General features: G+C 39.4%; 1 protein-coding gene across 1 annotated transcript in view; it reads left to right on the forward strand.

Moving 5' to 3' along the window:
- The window catches only part of csmd3b (CUB and Sushi multiple domains 3b), a 324793-nt gene that overhangs the window by 142260 nt on the left and 168941 nt on the right, over positions 1-13592 (forward strand). The window lies entirely within an intron of this gene.

Consider the following 13592-nt stretch of genomic DNA (forward strand, 5'->3'; position numbering starts at 1 on the left):
ACACTTCACAGATCCAAATGTTGAAGGTTTTTTTTCTGTTTGGATTTATTTTATTATTTATAACAAGCATTTTACAGCTATGCTAAAAAGTAATGGAGACGTAATGGACTGATTTAACAACACATATAACATATATATGTCACGGTTGACAACCGTGGGGATATGAGGAAAAGGAGGACCCAGGCACGGACAATAACAATAAATCCTCAGTGTGTTCCCGACTCCCGTGACGTGTCCTCTTCCCAGTGCTAGTGTTCCTTGTCTCCGCTCCTCAGTGTCTGAGCACCCCGCGCTCGCTGCCCTCTCGTCTTCACGCTTCTCCTGGGGAAAAAACAAAGAGGCAGCCGTAAGACACACACAATGCGGCAGACTAACCGTACTGACTGGCCGAGAGACTAACGTGAAGTCACGCAATGATGTGGGGCGATCGTGGCTCAAGAGTTGGGCGTTCGCCTTGTAATCGGAAGGTTGCCGGTTCGAGCCCCGGCTTGGACAGTCTCGGTCGTTGTGTCCTTGGGCAAGACACTTCACCTGTTGCCTACTGGTGGTGGTCAGAGGGCCCGGTGGTGCCAGTGTCCGGCAGCCTCGCCTCTGTCAGTGCGCCCCAGGGTAGCTGTGGCTACAATGTAGCTTGCCATCACCAGTGTGTGAATGAGTGGATGACTGGATATGTAAAGCGCTTTGGGGTCCTTAGGGACTAGTAAAAGCGCTATATAAATACAGGCCATTTACCATGATCCAGCGTCGGAGAGAGCTCAGCCACACTCTCAAGTAGCTCCTCCGACGAAGCTTGATCAGCTACAGGTGTGTGATGGTCTTCGGGTGTGGCCACACCCACCAGGCCTGAAGGTGCCTGTAAACAGGTGCTCTCAGAAACACCGGAATCCACACACACACATAAACACACATATACCTGCAAGCAGGGAGAACGAGGGACAGTACACCAAAAACACACATGTCCATAATTGCTCAGGGACCCTGGGTCGCACAGACCCAGGACCCTGACAATATTCGTGCTGGGTTGTACTCCCTTTGACCTCAGAATGTCATTAGTTCTTCATGTCATATATTCGATAATGTACTGGAAAAGTTATTCAGAGATTTTGGTCTATTTTGACATGATAACGTAACACAGTTGCTGCAGATTTGTCAGCTGCTCATCCGTGATGTGAATCCCCCGTTCCACCACATCCCAAACGTGCTCTGTTGGATTGAGATCTAGTGACTGCGGAGGCCATTTGAGTGCAGTGAACTCACTGTCATGTTCAAGAAATAAGTTTGAGATGATTTGAGCATGATCCATGCTGTAATGTTATTCATGCCAAATTCTGACCGTGGTAGCTGAATGTTTCAGCAGAAATTGAGACTTAAAAGACCATTCAGCGTTCTTCCAACTTTACTGAGCTTTTATGAACTGTACCTTTAGTTTCCTGGTTTGACCTGAGAGGAGTAGCAGCTGGTGTGGTCTTCTGCTGCTATAGGCCATCTAATTAAAGGTTAGGGTTTTGATTGCCCATTCAGCAATACTCTTCTGGCTACCTTGGTTGTAACGAGTGATTATTGGTGTTGTTTTGTCAGTTGCTTCATATGTACCTCAGAGAAATGCAGCTGCTGTCCTCTGACTTCAACAACCAACATTCAAAATCACTTAAACCCCCTTTCTGCCCAATTTGAACCTCAGCAGGTCATCGTGACAATTTCTACATGCCAGGATCTGCTGCGAATGGCTTATTAGTTATTCGTGTTAATGAACAGTTGAAATGGTGTACCTAAATAGTGGCTGGTGAGTGTATTTTTTATATGCGATTGAAGGCATTGTGCGTCATGATAGGTATTAGGTCATAGCAGAAAATTACACAGGGAAAAATTGCATGCAGCATCAGTAGAGCTTCTACAGAACTGACAATACTGAAATACAGCATCAAGCACACAGCTACACTAATCCCATATACCATCCACAGGAGCAACACAAGGTCACATCATTTTTGCTGGCCATTAGTTCCTGCTGCCTGGGTTTATAAGCCACCACCACTGGCACAAACTGTACTTTGGGATTCAGGTACTGTTTTACTCACAGAGTTGAGGGGGATTCACTGCTCATATCGCCTGATTAACTAATTGCCACCCACATGGATTACCTACAGTTTGGCACATTTCTCTGTCCATTGGCTGTCTAATATGTTTCTTAAGATTGCTTGGTACAAGTTTAACTTAAACAATGCTTTGGTGTGTTTTTTTCCAGTCATCCTTCAGGTTTTGCCTATGGCTGGCAGACATTTTAAAATACACCTCTCTGGAGAAACAGCTGAACCCTTCCATGTTCTTGGTTAACTTTTCATTCAGTTTTTAATATTAAAATATAACAAATGCACAAAATAGAGTGATGTGTTTAATTTTTTTAATGCATCTAGCTCCATCTGCCTTTGGTAACTCTAGCAAAGGAAAGGCTAACATTGCAGCTTGCCCTTGTCCTTGAGCGCAGCTTCATTTGCACCACGAAATAAGAAATGAAGTTAATATTAAAAATTGGTCAGACATTAAATACAACAAACATGCGTCATCAGAGCAGGGACAGTTTTTTGTTTTTGTTGGTTTTTTCCAGCAATACTAGCCGGCAAACGCCTGACATTTACCATTTCCACAGCAAGTAACCTTTTCAGGTATTGTGAAGCCAAACTCAAGGGAGCAGACCAGAGGTCGAGGACCACTGGAGCGTGATGTATAACTGGGCCAGGACACTGCAAATTAATTCTATCATGAATACTTTTTAATTCTACCATCATCAGCACAGTCTGCCAGTCTGTGCTGATGAGAACATATTTATGTCCTTACTTGATTGTGCTTGTTTTTAATTGGCATAACATAAAACCCATCTGCTTAATAATAGCTGTGATTCTTTGGGGCATGGCCACGAGACATCTGTCCTGTTATGCTGTCAGACTATTTGACTCTTTTGGTTTGCAGGAGTTGGGATCCTATATCAATTAGGATTCTCAATTAGATTGGCATCTCTGGATTTGAAACTTAGGTCAGTGCTTTGAGGTCTTTGTTGAGGTTTTCTAGATGCTCTTGAGTAGTTTCTGTGGTGTTTCAAGACATTATGTGGAAGATTGTTACTGTGGAGAGGTGTGATTAGCCCACAGTAATGCTTCATTTTGTAGTTTGTAGTCTAAAAACATCCAGATGAATGTCATTTCAAGAAACATTAGCGATACGATCAGTGTTATTCATTGCTGTAGCTTGGCGTGTGTGTCTGGAAGTGCTGTGCGCTGGATAGTCAGCGGCTGAATAGCCACTAGTAGTTTCAGAGCTAAAATTATAATAAGATAATGACACCAACTCCTTGTCTCTGTCCCCCTTTTTCTCATTGTGTGTCTCTGCTCTGATTACTGTGGTGTCCTGCAGGCTACACACACACACACACACACACACACACACACACACACACACACACACACACACACACACAAGCACACACAGAGTTTGAAAAGAGGCAGAAGCCCAAGATTGCAATGGCCTCTGGGAAAAGTCTGGGCTTAAAGAAAGGAGGGAACACACAAAATGACACAAACTCTGGTGAGAACAAGAGGAAGAAAAGAGGCGAGGGGCAGAAGAGCAGAGGGTAGAAGGAGGGGGATGATAAAGAAATTAATTTAATTTAATTTAATGGGTATTCCGGGCTTTTCATCCATTTCCTAGTTGTCCTTTTAAAATGCCTGGTGGATTCAGTTTTTAAGTTGTAGATACAAGGGCTACATATCCAACATGGTAAGACAAACAGAGGGGGAAAAATAGATGAAGTGATCATGTTTTTTTTAAAAACGGCAGACGGCAGTTACACAGAACAAAAAACAACAAAAACCCCCAAATCTTCACTCATTTTATTTGGGGTAGGACTGTGTTTGATTTTGTGTTTTAAACCACATCAACAAACAAAAGAAGCTACCTAGATTTGCAGCCTGCTCACACTGCCAACACAGGCATAACTTATCCGGCAGATGGTATAAACTATTTTACACCCTGCGCTTTACTCGAAACAAATCTCAGCTATTTGTGCCAACAAAGATAAAATTGTTTAGGTAAGATTATATGTAGTTTGCAGTCAGGTGGTTATCAACTGTTATAAGTGGCTCTGTCAGTCACTTAATATAATTATTTACATAATTTTGAGAAGTACAAAGACATTTGTTTGTGTATTTAGGGGTACTTTTGAGGTGCAGTACATGACAGAAGCGTGTCGACACATGGATACCGGCTCTATATTTGAAAATTTTATAGTCATTAATCTGTTATTACACCACTTTCGGGAAGGCTTTTCACAAGATTTATGAGCCTGGCTGCAAGAAAGTGCTGCTGCCGCTTTTGAGTGCTGACACGTGGCTTGTCATCGATGTTCCGGTTTATCCAAAATGGGTTTGATGGCGCTAAGGTCGAGGCTTTTCCTCAGCTCCAAAGTTGATGCTGACTGAAGTAGCTCACCCAAATTGGTGCCACAAATTTGGAGCATAATAATTACATGCTGCTGTATTAAAATCCTCTTTCAGGAGATAAGGGGCATAAACCAAGCAATGAAACCATCCTCAAAAGTGTTCTCAACAAGTGATTTTATCACTTTAACACTCTCACAGTTTAGCTCCTACTTGCTAAATGGATAAATAATTAAACTAACAGTGGATTTTGCAATATGGTGCAGAGCCACCCACTCTCTGGTTTTTTTTTTTTTTCAGCCCTCCACTCTTTACTTGAACGAGCCAATTTAACAAACACCTTGCTGCTCCGTGAAGTGGGGAGAAAGGAGGAGGAGAAAAATTTAGATGAGATAAAGGAAAGGGAGGGAGAGACAGAGCAGGGTCCTGTTGTGAACACTGATTACTCTCTGCCCACTTGAAAGTGATGGAGAGCGACACAGCAGGCGTGCTCGCGCAAGCACGAACCCCTACACACCCACACGCGCATGCACAGAAGCATAAATACACAATGTATATAAACAATCTTGTGCACAACGAGAACTTCTCTGCATCTGTGCGCTGATTGATGATGACTTCGCCAAAATCCCATCCATCCCCAAATTTCTGCATTATATGTGTGAAAGTGCATTTTCACTCTCCCAGAAAGCTCATATGTATTTGAGATTTCGTGTGTCCTAATTGGGGGAGCCTATTGAGACGGCTAGTCTGATTAAGTAGCACTCCCCTTCTATCTGATCAATAATCACACTCACATGGGTACAAGCACATATATTGTATATGGAAACACAAACTGTAACTTAAATGGCCAATGATCTTTCAATGTGTGTTAGTTACATCACACATTAAGGTGCCAATGTATATATAAAACTCAATTCTGTCCCAGAGTAGCTGAAATAAACCCTACAGTGAAAGGGTCCATTAGTTAAGGATTAATTTTATTTCAATCTATTAAAATCTCGTCTCCATATTAAACTTTGTGTCAGTACAGTACATCACAACAGGTAGCAACAAAGTAGCTCAATTTAACAGTGTATTTGAAAGAAAATGAATAAAAGAAAGGTCTTAATTCTTATGATTGAGCATGGCAAATATGTGCAAATGAAAACAATGTTGCTCTATTTTGCACTTCACACTTTTTTGGGTAGTCTGAAAACAGGTTCACTTGGTGTAGATTAGTAGCTGCAATTTCCAAAATGAACCTCTGAACTGCAGAAGTATCCCACTCTTTATTTGATTAAAGTGTGTGTTTAACATGGCAGAAAAATAAGTATTTTGTTATTTATAATATTAGTAACAAATAAGTATTTGTTGTATTTGTATTTTTTATTTGTTTTCTACTTTATTCTACATTACCCTTATGATCTGCTCTACATAAATTCTTTTTTTTTGTGATTACTTTTAAATGTGAAGATGAATCATTTTAAATCTAACATCATTCATTTGTGAGCCTGTGGGTTCCTTCTCCCTCTCCTCCCTTCTTCTATTGTTCTCGCTGTCTCCCTCTCTCTTCCACTCCCTCTCTCTGACTCACTGTCTTTCTGTCTTTCGGCCATCGATCTTAGCCTCTTTCCGCCCTCTTTCCACCCAGTGCTTCTTTATTTCCTCCCTCTCCCTCTCTTTCATTGCCATACTGTGAGCGGAATAGCTGGTTGGTGTTTTTGTTGAGGAAGGAGGCACAGAGGATGGATGGGACGATGGTAGACCCTGAGATGTAGAGAGGGAGAGATGCTCTTTTGGTCTGGTGTATTTAATCAATTATGTTCTCTCGCTCCCTCTGGCAACTCTCCACTTGATATTTTCTCTCTTGCAGACACACACACACACACACACACACACACACACACTCAAAACTGCATAAGCGGTCACATACTGACTCTTACTATCCCAGTATATTTTTTTCTTTTTAAAAATTTGTACCTACAGTGATTAGAGCTCAAACACAAACATGTGTCCTATTTTTTTTAGTATGCCTACTTGGCAAGATAGATCACTTTCAAAATCAAATATAGTTAGTGCCATATTTTTTGGGTTACATAGTTAGTGGATTTTAAATCATACAATCAATATATAATTGACATTTAGAGCTTTAGCTTTATTTCAAGGTTTTTTTAACAAACATTTTGCATTATATTTTTATGAATTACAGCTAGTTTTATGCATACTCCTCAATTTTCAGAGGTTTTCAGAGCGCTTTTATGGCCGGGTGAACCCTGTTGCCTTGGGATCTCACAACAAATGAAGCAGTCTTAATATCTGAAGTTCAAAGTGTTGACATTGTTTTTTTTTGTTGCTGTATTTAATATAATACCTAACCAAGTTAAAAACACTCTTGAGAAGGTAGGCATGTCATAATCCTTCACCTGCTCCAACAGAAAAAGTCCGGTCTTGTATTTGTGTCAGTGTTGATGGTATACTTGCACATAAACCACAGCATTGGACACTGATGGATAGGAAGTGTCCGAGCAGACATGTAAAAAAAACTCTTTGAAAAGTACATGTTTAAAAAAAAATTAAATTCAGATATCTTTTTTTTCCATGCCTAAATATGAATAAAAATACTTAAGAAAAAAAATCCTGATTGAGGTTGTCATAATTCATGAAAGGGTTAACTGTGATTTACAACGAGGTGCAAACCACTCATTACGCTCAAGAACATGATTAGAATTTACTGGAAGATGTGTAAAAGTAGCTTGCACACTTAAACACACCAAAAAATGTTTGGACAGATAAAACATAAATTAACTTCTATTAGACTGATGGACAGAAAAACATATAGAGAAGCACCGAAAGAGCTCATGATCTGAAACATAACTGTCAGTCATGACAGAGGAGATTTCATGGTATGGGAATCTATGCTTACCTGTTGACTGCTGATAGAAGTAGCAGCGTGCAGGGTTATACTCTGTAAAGACAGCAGTTAACAGTGCAAATTGATAAGGACCCCAACAACAGTATACTGCCAAAGCAACCTACACTCTAAGTTTATCAATGTAAAGAAATGAGATATCAACAAATTATACGCACAATTATATTATGTTTTTGACCAATAATATATAGGACTAATTGTAAAACATGCTGCTACATTTTTGATCTGTTATTGCTTACACAGAAATGTCATACATGAATAAAATACTACTAGCAGGCAGAAGGAGTAATTCTTTTAAGTTACCGATTTTCTTTCACAGACGACTTGATTTTAAAAGAGAAATAAGGGACTATCTCACACTAACTCTTTGAGTTTAACATCCAGTGTTTGGAAACATTTGTCACAGTAATCTGCGTTCTGACCTTTATACAATAGTGAGTGTGCGGGTTTAGACTTCTTTAACTGTGTTTCTATATGTCTGTTTCATAAATGAAAAGATTTGGTGATGCCTTTTGATCTTTATGCAACTTAAAATGTTATCACACAACTACTCTTATGCTTTTGAAAATGGCAGTAGACCTTTGTAACAAGCCTGTATTTATCCTGTGGATTTTACTCCCACATCACTGTCAAATCATTGACTGGGATACCCTGTCAGACCGCGATATTTAAAGAAGGTGGTCTGTAATAACTCAGGGCTGCTCTGAAGTACTTTTATAGCAGATATCTTGGGAGAACACTTAATAGTCACAGACATAATCCATCTCGATAGATGAATGGTTTAATAATGCATTACAAATTGTCCACATGGGGAAGATCAGATCAGCTAGCTTCTCAGCTGACGTGTTTCATATATTTATTTATTCATGTGTTAGGCTTTTGCTACAAGCTATGTCTTAACCTTTAATTATGCATGTAAGTAGTTGGTGAGCACACATGGTCGTTTTTCATTTTTCACATACAGTCATGCTCGGGACCTATGGAGCAGCAGTAATGCATCTCAAAAGCACTGGTAGGAGGAGGTGCTTCCTGCTGTTGTGGGGATACAATGACCTTTTTAAGATCCCATTCACTGCTGCAGAAAGAGTTTTTCTAATTATGGCTTAATCTCAGCTTGGAGTTGTTAAGTGACTCTTGAGCATTTGATTAAATGGTTTAATGTCACACACATGGGCTTGCTCTAATTCAATTCCTGTTTTAATATGAAACAATGAGAATACACACACTGTGCTATGATGTCATGGGAACAAGAGACCGAAAAGCTGTAAACAGCTGTAAACATGAAGAGGACACATAGAGGAGTGTGAAGAGTTCTTATGGTCAAATAAGATAAGATAAGATAAGATAAAACTTTATTGATCCCACAACGGGGAAATTTTGCGTTACATCAGCTCAGGTACCGATATCAGAAGGAAATACAAAAATACAAATAAGTACAATCAATGAAAAAAAAATAAGATAATACACTATATTCAATGGTAGTATATACGCAGTATGTGATTATGGATATGGTTGGAAATATGGAAGACATAAACTATATAGCTTGACATAACTATTGTACCACTACTATTCCTATTTATAGACATGTACACACACACATGTACACACTAAATATACATATGTATACATATACATACATATATACCTGCACATGTCCATACACATGGAAGGTCTATTATGCATGAAGTGGTGACCGTGGATGTTCACAGTGTCCAGTGACCATATAACTATATTTATTTAATAAATAATAACTAAGAATACATACAAGTATTATTTATTAATAATAAAAAGTAACCTATATGCTGTAATGCTTTCAATAATATTAACGCTCCAACCACTATTAGGGTACAAGGTTTAAAGAAGAATTACTGATTAACAAAAAGTCCTAATTTATGCTACACCACATATCCTCCTCTGGTTTTATGGATAAAAGCTAAAAAAGTCTCATAGTGCATAATTCCACTACAAGATACCACGTCAGGCACCAAAAGTAATGTTTTGTCTGTAAAATTTTACCCAAGCAACACGTCCTTCCCAAAGCCTAACTAAGATAACCTACACAATTCAGATTAAAAGACAAAACTCTCCTGAGGATCAGGGATATTAGTTGCCACCAATCTTACCACTGCTTAACCTATACTTTATATCTATTTCTAGAAACCTTAATATATGCATGAGCTATGCCAGCACAACTATTTAATGAGGTGGTAACAACCTACTAAGAGCATGTCTGTATGTCTTGTCAGAGATGCTGAAAAGATATCACGAGTAAGCATTAGTTGCAGTGGCGGCTCTTAGAGAAGTCACAAATCTTTGCAGCTGACTAGGATGCATGAACAGTTGCAGAAAAGAATCAAAAGCATGAGATATGCAATTCAGCAAGTGTAAAACAGATGCATCCAAGCAAAGTCCTCACATGCATAGTTTAAATAACGTGCAGTAGTAGCAGGAGTTACTTTTCCCTGAAGTGAAGTCCATTTAGCTGCGGACATATTAAACATTACTGTCTAAATGTGCTACTAAATGTAAAGTGAGGTTGCATTCAAAAGAAAAAAAAAAATCCATCTACCCACACGATTACACAGGGCCTGGAGACTATCCCACCCCTCAGAGGTTACAGTCTGAACAGGCTGCTTTTAACTTGGTCCAAGTGGGTTTAACCTTTAGCTGCTCTTCTAGTCATCTAAGGCCAGACTAAATCAGGGATGTGTGGATCAGAGCTATGTAAGGGTCACACCACATGTTGATGATGAAATCTAAAGACGAGTCGTGGGTTTTGTCATGGTTTTGACTTTTCGGTGAAACGTTTGTGTAGGGCTTGATTATCTGGAGGACTGGGACCACTGTTAACATCCTCCTCAGCTCTGTTACTGTATCGTTGTGCCAGCATGCATGAAAAGCTGGTACTTCACACGTGGCTTTGTAGACCACCTTTTTGTGTGTATGTGACTAATAGCCAACATCATGGAATCCTACTGATCTAGGGCACAAGGTGACCCTCTCTTTGTTAACACACACACACACACACACACACACACACACACACACACACACACACACACACACACACACACACGCAGAGATACACCTTCTAAAGCACCTGCTCAGCACTCTTGTGTTCCACTTTTTACCACTGTTATTAGAGTGTATTGGCACTGGATAATAGTGCATACAATATAATGCTCCTATTCATGCCTTTGTGCGTGTGTGTGTTGACATTAATGGAGTGCGTCGGTTTCCAGAAGGGGACAAGTGAACATGAGAGAGGACGGTCCACTTCTCTTTCAAGACCATTCGTGTGTGTGTGTGTGTGTGTGTGTGTGTGTGTGTGTGTGTGTGTGTGTGTGTGTGTGTATACCTGTGTCTTAAATCTAACAGCCAAGGTGATAGTACTAAAAATATCTCAAAAAATGAAAATGCAATGAAAGAAAGACAGCACCTGTTGCTTGACACTACAAGATGAAAGCGCCATAAATCAAAGAACTGGTGCATCGAAGGTGGTTAATTGCCAGCAGAGATTTTATTTGAGGTTTAGATATTTAAAGCCATACAGAATCAAGGGTGTTTTATTCTGAACTGCAAAAGCATTCAGTTCCTCTAATGCAGTAGTGACCTAACACACTTCACTTTGCCAACCACAAGAGCCTTCTTCACCTTCTCAACCAATTAAGTGGTCTTATTCTCACCACTTGATGAAAGTGTTGCAAATTGGGTCCCATCTGGTAGCGCTATGTACCCTGAAAGCCTTGATTCAGCTTGCTTAAATGCAAAAAAGCTAATATTTTTAAAAGTGGTTCATTGAAGTCTGACATTTGACGATCTGAATTTGCATATACTATGAGTCAGTTAGGTAGACTGTATATAAATCTTAGGAGGAAAAAAAGACAAATAATTGCCATCCTTATAGCAATCAATGTGCAGAACCAGTACAATAGCAACTACCAACTTCAGTTTCAGGAAGTGTCATGATGACTGACTTTTTGAATTACATTCTCACCCTTTATTTATATTTTGCTGAAAAAAAAATCGGAAACAGGTGCAATCATTTAATAAAACCTGTACATGCATAGATGGAAACAAAGTGTATTAGGCAAAAACAACATTTGTACCATTCTAACAAGTCTGTACTTGCTATGCTTGCTTCTACACAGCCTGAACTCAACTGTTTACGTTTTCTTACTATTTCTTTAAGCAGTCCTTATGAATAATCCTTCAGGCTTCTTGAAAGATGTTCCAAGCTCTTCTTTGGATGACTTTATTCCATTCTTTGTCACTGCTTCAATAATGTTGAGATTCGAGCTCTGCGGAGGCTGGTCCATAACTGATAGCATTTCCATTGTGAGTTTCTTCTAGCCAGGCATGTTTTTGCTTGACTGACAGCGTGTTTGGGAAGCTGTTGCCAATCAGACATTTTCAAGATATCGCAGGGCGGGATCAAAATCTGATCTATTCATAATTTCATCCATTTTGGCAAGATCGCCAACACCACTGTTTGAAATGCAGCCCCAAACCATGACAGAGCCTTCATCGTCTTTTACAGATGGCTGTAGACACTCACTGTTGCCTCACTTGACTTCATCTGTACATACGGATGACAGTTTAAAACGAAAACTTTAAATTTGGATTCATCACTCCATGAGCCACTTGTGATAACTCTGTGTTTGTACATTTTTATACATTTTATACATATTGAATGAACGAAATGAGAACACATGACGTGTTTTTGAACTGGCTGCTGTTAACGTAGTGCACAAAAATATCATATAAATTGTATATTGCTTTTTTTTAAGCTTGAATGATGAATAATTTATAGGCCAGTGTTAAGATGGCTTAACAAGCAACATGAAATATTCTTCTGAAAATGGTCAGCTACAGGACGGAACTGAAAATGAGTGAAAAAGCAGCCAATGTCCAAAGAAAGAAAAGACCTTCAGAAAGTCTGGAGAATTATTACTCAGGACCATTTATGCAAGAAAATACAAGAACGTCTGCATCCTTGGAAGCATAATATAAAAAATTAGGGGTGATTCAAGACTTTCATACATTATATCCACCAGCTACCTCCTGGGAATTAGACAGTGAACAGTTAATTAAGAGCGAGCGAGGTACCCTTTAAATTCTGCAAGAGACTGTGTGTAATTCATTCTGCATCATTACACTCACCATAGGCTTTGTTCTCACTTAATCCAAGACAGCAGCAACACATACACGACCTTTATAAACACTGAATGAATTTTAGAATATTCGTGATCCTGTGGAAGTGCAGTCTAAAGCACAGTTCCTTCGGTTATTAGCTAATTGTTAATTTACTAAAAATGTGAAGGTTTTACAGCCTTCTGAAACTATCATCAGTCTGGTTTTGGATCAGCTTTGGGTGTGCAGCAGTGTTTATTTGGAGATCAGAGCTCCATCCTCTCAGATGAGATTTTCTATTTTGGAGCTGACTGGCCATCCAGTTTCCATTCACTGCAATTGAAGTTGCAGACTGCATGTATTTTCTGTTCCCTTAATATTATACTGGAAACATAATATTTGGAGTGAAATGCCTCATATTATCGCATTCAACCACTCACAATATAACCACATCTTAAAAGCTTTATTCTTAAGATCTTAACGGTCTTTCTTTAACAAAATGAGAAGTTGTAAAGCTTTGATGTAGAGTGCCAATTCCAATAATGTGTCATCCGCCCAAGTTTATTGTGTTTAAACTCACTGAATAGCAACATAACGCTACATTTCCACTAATTGCCATAATCAGTATCAGATAAATGCAGCAAATATATGCATGCATTTACAGAAAAAGAAAAGAAAAGAAAAGAAAGCCGGTGGAAGCAGTAATCTATTCGTGTTATTGGACTAAACAGAAATCACAGTGATCTCTGTGTCTCAGGTATGCTCTGTTTCCAGGTTTTTCCAGGGGACTGTAGACAATTACAGGTTCTTTCAGATGAGCGAGTATAAAGCTCACTAAGTCCAGCATCAAGCTGATCTGATCTTCTGCATAAGCTGTGTTTCGTGTTCGTGCCGGGAGAATGGGGAGGAGAAGGGCTGTGTTTTCAAATCCGCTCCAACAGTGGACTAGACTTGGCAAATATTAGGTTTCGTACCCTACAGCTGTGGCCAGACATTTGTCCTTTTCTTAAAGCCAAGCACTGGTATTACAGTTATACTGCAGCAAAATATGGGGGCACAAAGCTAAACCAGGTGAAGCATGGTGTTTAACCTATAGCAGGCGTGGCTCAGGTGATAAAGTGGGT

This window comes from Copadichromis virginalis, linkage group LG22 (genome assembly GCF_057382275.1).
Source record: "Copadichromis virginalis isolate Kocher_CV1m ecotype Utaka linkage group LG22, C_Virginalis_male_GT1.1, whole genome shotgun sequence".
NCBI lineage: Eukaryota > Metazoa > Chordata > Actinopteri > Cichliformes > Cichlidae > Copadichromis > Copadichromis virginalis.